The following is a 6,735-nucleotide window of genomic DNA, read 5'->3' on the forward strand; positions in this document are numbered from 1 at the left end:
GGCACCTTACGCATCGGCCTTCCTCACCCAGAAGCCAGCAGGATATTTGACATTCTCAATATTTATAGCACAGCCCACTCTGCTACTAAAATATTCCTCACAAAACCAAAATAATAATAATGTTAACATCTGCTTTCCAAGAAGCGTGTGCGTGTGAAACGCATCCGAAAACACGTTTCCATTTGCACTTCTGTTGCCTGTGTTTACATTGTTATTATTCGAGCCCACTCGTCCTGGTGCGTTGTCACGTAAGAAGGTGTTCGGGGACACTGTTCGCTCAGAATTTTCTCCCCCAGCCCAGTCGCTTTGTAATCTCTCGTCACCGAGTCCTGCCATCTCGAAGGCTTTCCTGGCTTCGATGTGCTGTGACGAAGCTGGGCGTTTGGAGAGAGCTCCATGCTGCTAATTGGCCTCTTCCCACAAAGGGCTGGGCGAGCAGCAATGCTATCAAAAGTGCGCAGACGGGGACCGTGGCTGGGGTCCCACCAGGGGCGGGAGAGGACGGCCGTGGCCTGCGGCTGGGCGCGGCTGACCTCGCGATGTTCGCTGCCGTGCGTGTCCGCGACGAGAGCGGAGACCGTGCCTCCTAAGATGTGTTTCAGAACGGCAGAGTAGCGACTGGATGGGAAGAGAAAATTCTGGAATGGGAGCAAAAAGGAGAAAGGGAGGAGGCGCTGGTCTGGAAAGTAAGACCCGAGGAACGGAGCGGGGGGACTCAGGCTTCTGGGAAGTCGCCGAAAGGCTCAGGAGCGGGGACTCCACCGCCGACGGGGAGGTGCGCTGCTAAGTTACAGGTGACCTCAGGGTTTTGCTCATTCCTTTCCTGGCTTCTTCTCCAAGGTCCAACTCAATTATGTGACCTGCTCTCATTCTCAGGTTGAAAACGGAGACATCACTCTCATCTACTCATCCAAGGCCAGGGCCACTTCCGCGGGAAGGTCCTTCTGTCACTCAGCACATTTGTCCCCCACTCCCGGTTCGGGTCCCTCCCGGACTCCAATCCCGAGCAGGTACGCCGTGCACAAAGCGGGAGCTCAGAAAGCGTCAGCTGCCTAACGGGGATGGACGAGCTCTTGAGACACTGCGTTGCAAGTTCTTTCAGGAACGTGAGAGGACCAGCGAGAACGGGGCACGGAGCCTGTGCCTGAAACGTGCCTCCGGGGAGGCCAGTGCAGGATGCAAAGAGCAGTCCGTGAAACCCCAAATGCGATAAGAGAGGCCACCCTGGACCCCTCATCGCAAGAGCCACAGATAGAACAAGGGACGCAGAGAAGGTGTGTCCACGTGTCAAAAGTTATTTCCACAGCCAAGGCAACCTTGACAACCCAACGTAATGAATTTAAGAACAGATACTAAAAACGAGTCTCGCGATCTGATACAGATGTTTCTTTTTATGTTTATAACTATCTCAGGCTCTTGCTAAAGATCTTCTGCAGGGGCAAAGAGCAGGTACCTGAGCAATAGCACTGCTTGTATCTTTCACTAGACTGTGAGCTCCAGGAGGTCGGTTTTGCTGCCCACCTTTGCACAGCTGCTCCCCCAGGGGCCAGCTGTCCCCGCCACACAGTCTAGGTGTGCCGTGTGGGCACGCACATGCCCACGCCTGCCACAGTGCCTGGTACAACGCAGGCGCCCGGTAAGTGTTTAGATGGAAGGAACTAGCCACTTAACCAATAGTACTGGGAAGTTGCTCTGGGCTAATGCGTTGCTGGAGCTTTCACACTAAGACGAGATGTCTGCCTTCATCATCTCACGGGTGAGGACGCATTTCCTGGTTGTAAATTTCGGGAAATATAGCAGTTAAACGGCATGGAGAGTTCTCCAAGGGAGAGTTAGCTAAGGGTACTGGGAAAGGTCAGAGCATCTGCCCAGATGAAGCGCTCTAGCTACGTTCACATTCCTGGAAGTCAGACATTCCCAGGGGACCAGGGGACAGTGTCATCCAGTGTGGAGGGGACGGCGTGTGGCATAGTGTGGATACGGAATATAGAACCTACCCCACTGTACTCTAGCGGCTAATTGATTGTTTCTGCTCTGCGTTATCCTCAGCTCCTGGAGGGTGGGGACTACGTGCCCCGCCCTGTTCATCCCCATCACCCCAGAATGTAGAACAATGCCTGGCAAACAGCTGGTGCTCAGTAAATGCTTGCTGGAGCACGCAGCAACAGATGGATGGCCCCAGAGACACTGTCAAATCGTTTGCATAATTCTTCTTACCTCATTTTAAATACCTGGCATTTAACCCAATCTCCCCACATATGGCTTATCTATAGTTGGGGGTAAAAATCAAAAAATTGTGCTTAAGTTACTTAAATTCCCAAGAAGAGAACAGATGGTGATTTGAAATAGTTATGGGAGGAAATTAATGAGCAGGAAGACAATGGCAAGGGAAAGCGATGCTTTCTCTGTGGGTATAAATCTGGGTGAGGTCATCATCGGTCCACTTTGGACCCGCTTTCTCCCTGCAATCAACCCGCAAGCTGCAGCCAAGGGCTCTGTGACACTCAGTGACATTCACGCCAACTGGCAAAGAGACTGTGACAAGCAGGCCTATTTTTAAGTGGCAGTTGAATTGAATTCATGTCAAGAAAAAAAAAAAAGGTTGTGGGGGGTGGTGTTGAGAGGATGAAGGAGAGAGAAGCTTTTAAGGGGGCCCGGCCGTGAAGAGCCCATGAAAACGCGCCGGACAGCTTGTGCCTCCCCGTTGGGGAAGCTGACGGGAGGCAAGGAGGGGAGCTGGCGGCAGGAGCCGGCGAAGGGCACCCACTTTCTGCCCTCTGCTTGTCCGCAGCCTCACACCCCGTGGGTTTCTGTGCGAGTGGGCAGGGCCAGGCCCCGGGGACAACCTGCAGGCATCCTCCGGGAAAGCCCTGATGGACAGGAGCGTGGAAAGGGCAGAGGACAGGCACGTGGGCCAGGGGGTCTCCCTTCTGGACGTCAGGGTGTCTTGGCTCATGCTTCTCATTTCTGGAGCTGTCTGAAACCCCCCACTCTTGCTTTGTAGGCTTGGCATGGGCAAAAATATGCTAACTGGGTATGATGGTTCATTTTCGCATGTCAGCATCATCACGGCTCAGGGGTGCCCAGGTAGCTGGCAAAACATTATTTCCAGTGTATCTGCGAGGGTGCCATTGTGTGAGAAGCAGCGGGCTGGGCGAAGGTGACCGAGGGGGCGGGTGTCACCCAGTCTCCGAAGACCCACACAGAATAGAAGTGGAAGGGAGCGTGGGTCCCTGATCGGTCCGAGATGTCCCTGCTCCCCTGGGACACCTGCTTTCCTGGCTCCGACTCTGCAGCCGTGGGAGTCAGACCAGGATGGGCCGTCCGCCACGTGCGCCCCTGCTTCTCAGGCCTGGGAACTGGGCTGGTGTCACGCCTGTCCTGCTAGGTCTCCATGGGCAGGTGACAGATCGTGGGACTGCTCAGCCTCCATAATTGTGTGAGCCAGCGTCTATAATGAATCGTTTTCTATATATCAATACTTTAATAACATCTATAATACCTACATCGATAATTCTTATAATATCTATAAAAGCTATCGTCTCTCTCTCGCTCTCTCTAGGTCCTATTTGTTCCGTTTCTCAGCGGGCAAAGCCAGGGTGGCTGTCACTCCCCTCACTAGGTCACACTCCAGAGCTGTCTGTGCTTCCTGGCTTCGATGGTCCGTGATACTCCGTGTTCCCATGTGAGAGTCACAGGCCAGCACACACGGCGAGCGCACACAGTGATGCTGCCGGGCGGCTGAGCACGCAGGTGCCTTGAAAAGCATGGGAGACACGTGGGCTGCTTCCACGCCCCCGCCCCCGCCCCAGCTCTCAGAGGCGGCTCAGCCCCCTGAGCCAGGAGCGAAGCACAGGGGCCCGGTTTTCCTGGACTGGGGCCTGTTGTGCTCTAACTCAGGCATAAGGTGTCTCGCTCCCATCCTGCAGGCCATACGCCTCCTTGCTTGTCCTTGTCCTCAGGTCGAAACACTTATCGTGTATGTGTACAAGTGACACAGCCGGATCTTGACGCCTGGCCCCACTGTAATCCCGGGGCCGTGACACAGGGCAAGGAGGCACGTGGTCGGACTGCTCCACTCGGGGGTGTCTTGCTGGCTCCCCAGTGTCCTGCCCCTTTCTCAGAAGGAGGCAGAGGGAGTCAAACCCTAACACCCCCTCTCACGTGAAGCTCAGTGTGCTGTGCTCACCGAACGTTTGCTCTGAAGTTCATATTTTCGGCTTTTCGTACCTTGATCATGGTGCTGGTATTCCAGTGGCTCTGAAGTTCATCGACATTGGAGATATGACAACCAGTTCTCTCTCCCCCGCCACCTCTGGTGACTTGGCAGTTGACCTTGCGCAGCTCAGAGCCACGCACACATTCCGCCGTCCCTCCGCGTGGGCTTCGTGAGCCGGGCCGACGTTTTGGGAGGACCTGCTTTTAACTGACGCGTGGGACTCTGAGACAGGCTCCACCTTCATTTAAAAGCAGAGAAAGAGCCACCTGGTTGACGCGGCAGGTCACCTGCCGGTAAGCCTGCGCCTTGCGGGGAGGGGGCGTGGGCTGGAGCGAGGAGTCGTCAGCTGGGCCTCGGGAGGGGCGAGGGCCCCGGATCGGGGCTGGAGATTTACCCCGGGCGTTTCGGAGGGGAACTAGTGATTACTCCTCATTCTATGTCTTCTGCGATACCGTCCGTGGCTTCTCTCGGGGGGCCTGCCTGGGTCGCACCCCCCCAGCCGACATCACGACACTCTCCCACAGACAGACGTAGCCACGCCGCTGGGGTGGTCCAGCTGCCGAGGACTCGTTGCCACACTAACTGCTAAGAGGGGCACCGCGTGGCCAAGTGCGAGACGCGGGGTTCCCATCCCCGTACGCCCAGCGACCTTGCGAAGCCCCGGGCGCCGGTCTGAGTTTTCAAACACTCACGAACTTTGAAAAGCCCGATGCACGCACTGTTTAATGAAAAGCCAATATTCGTGTTGCTGTCTGTGACAGGATTGCACCGAAGTGTTCATCTCTCCTGAGGATCGTGCCCAATTTTCTCTGACGACGGTCAGAGGCCTAGGAAGAGGCCGTCTGGACGCGGCGGCAGCAGGTCGCCTGGCGGGAGGACTCGGGAGTAGTTTCTGGGAGGGGAGACTCGGCAGCCCTGCCCTTACGCTGGCTGCAGATTTTACACGTGTGAGTTTATTCCGGAGGAGAAAGTGGGGTGCCCATGCATCTTCCCACTCTACCTGTGGAAATAGTCCCACGCCTACTCTAATCCTAAGGAAGTCTACGGCCACGCCACCCTGGACAAACCCCATCCTGTCTGATCTCAGAAGCTAAGCAGGGTCGGGCCTGGTTAGTACTTGGATGGGAGACCACCCAGGAAGACCAGGTGCTGTAGGCATAAAAAATAAAAAAAAATAAGGGATTGTAAGCTGACGAGGTCCTTGCAATCTGTGAGGTCAACCAAGGGTGGCCTTGCCTAAAAAATAAAAAAGTAATAATAGTAATTGAAAGGAGAAGGATTCAAGGGCAGCAGCCCCTCGAGCAGGTAAGGGACGGCCTGGAGGGCCAGCGCTGGTTCTCGGTGCGGAGGGACCCAGGAGCCGAGAATCGGCCGTGCTGCAAGGTGCTCACGCCGGGCCTGCGGTGCGACCGATGGCCGAGCTGCCTTTGTCCACTAAACCGGACCGACGATGCTTCGCGAACGTGCCCTTCCCTCCCACCGAGGGGGGAGCCGCCGGAAAACTGCCCCCCGCAAGCGAGCTGGCCAGTCTCGCAGGGCACCATCTCTTCCGGGTCCCACACACGAAGTTCTCCCCCAAAACGAGCAGCCCCAAGGTACGCAGGGAGGACACCCCTCCCTCCCTGCCACTCGGCTGATTCTGGACGAACCGTGAGAACTAAGAGCCGAGAAGATCAGAGAACCTCCGATTCCTACACGGACAGCTGGGAAGGGGGAGGTCTGGGGCTCAGTATTGCCACAGGTGCAGCAGGAGCACCCCACTTTCTCCTCCAGAATAAACGTACACGTGTAAAATCTGCAGCCGGCGTAAGGGCAGGGCTGCCGAGCCTCCCGTCCCAGATCCTACGCCCGAGTCCTCCCGCCAGGCGAGCGGCTGCCGCTGCGCCCAGACGGCCTCTCCCTATGCCCATGCTGCTGTCAGGAAATCCGGTACGATCTCCGCTCCCCTGGACAGGAAGGGCGTGGGGTGCAGGAGGTGGGGGTCGCGAGCCAGGGCTGTGGGCGGGCGGCTTGCTGCTGGGGGGCCGATGGATCTCTCCTCTCCGCTGCAGTGGCGATGGGGGTGCTTGGCCGAGGCGTTTGCTGAGACGCCTCCCGCCTTGCCGAGCTGACATCTGTGCTCTAGTTCAGGTAACGCAGGGGCCCAGGCCGCCCACTGTGCCTCTCACAGCTCACGGGGAGTTTGTCATCGTTCAGGAAAAGGGGTCCCTGTGAGAGTCATCGAGACTCAGTACCCGCCCCCTCCATTTTTGCGTTTGGGATAAATCCAAACGCATGTGTAACCCACGATTCCGAAGGCATCTCATTACTGTCGTTATTGATTCTTTAAGTGTGTTCACTCCTCAGCTTCTAAATCCATTACAAAGAACAAATACATATTTAAATATTTATTATTATCCAGGATTGTGGTCATACACTTCCTTATCCTCCCACGTCCATCTGCTCCGTGATCGACGGAGCAGATGGGCGTCACACCCAGTTCTAAAAGCCAGAACACAGGGCTCTGTGTCCTTCCC

At 56.1% G+C, this 6,735-nt stretch overlaps 1 pseudogene; it reads left to right on the plus strand.

Annotated features, from left to right (window-relative positions):
- The first annotated feature begins 5,258 nt into the window (after positions 1-5,258).
- On the plus strand, positions 5,259-5,377 carry LOC120591858 (uncharacterized; annotated as a pseudogene).
- Positions 5,378-6,735: the final 1,358 nt, after the last annotated feature.

The sequence above is a fragment of the Pteropus medius genome, unplaced genomic scaffold (assembly GCF_902729225.1).
Source record: "Pteropus medius unplaced genomic scaffold, Ma_sr-lr_union100, whole genome shotgun sequence".
NCBI classification, from domain to species: Eukaryota; Metazoa; Chordata; class Mammalia; order Chiroptera; family Pteropodidae; genus Pteropus; species Pteropus medius.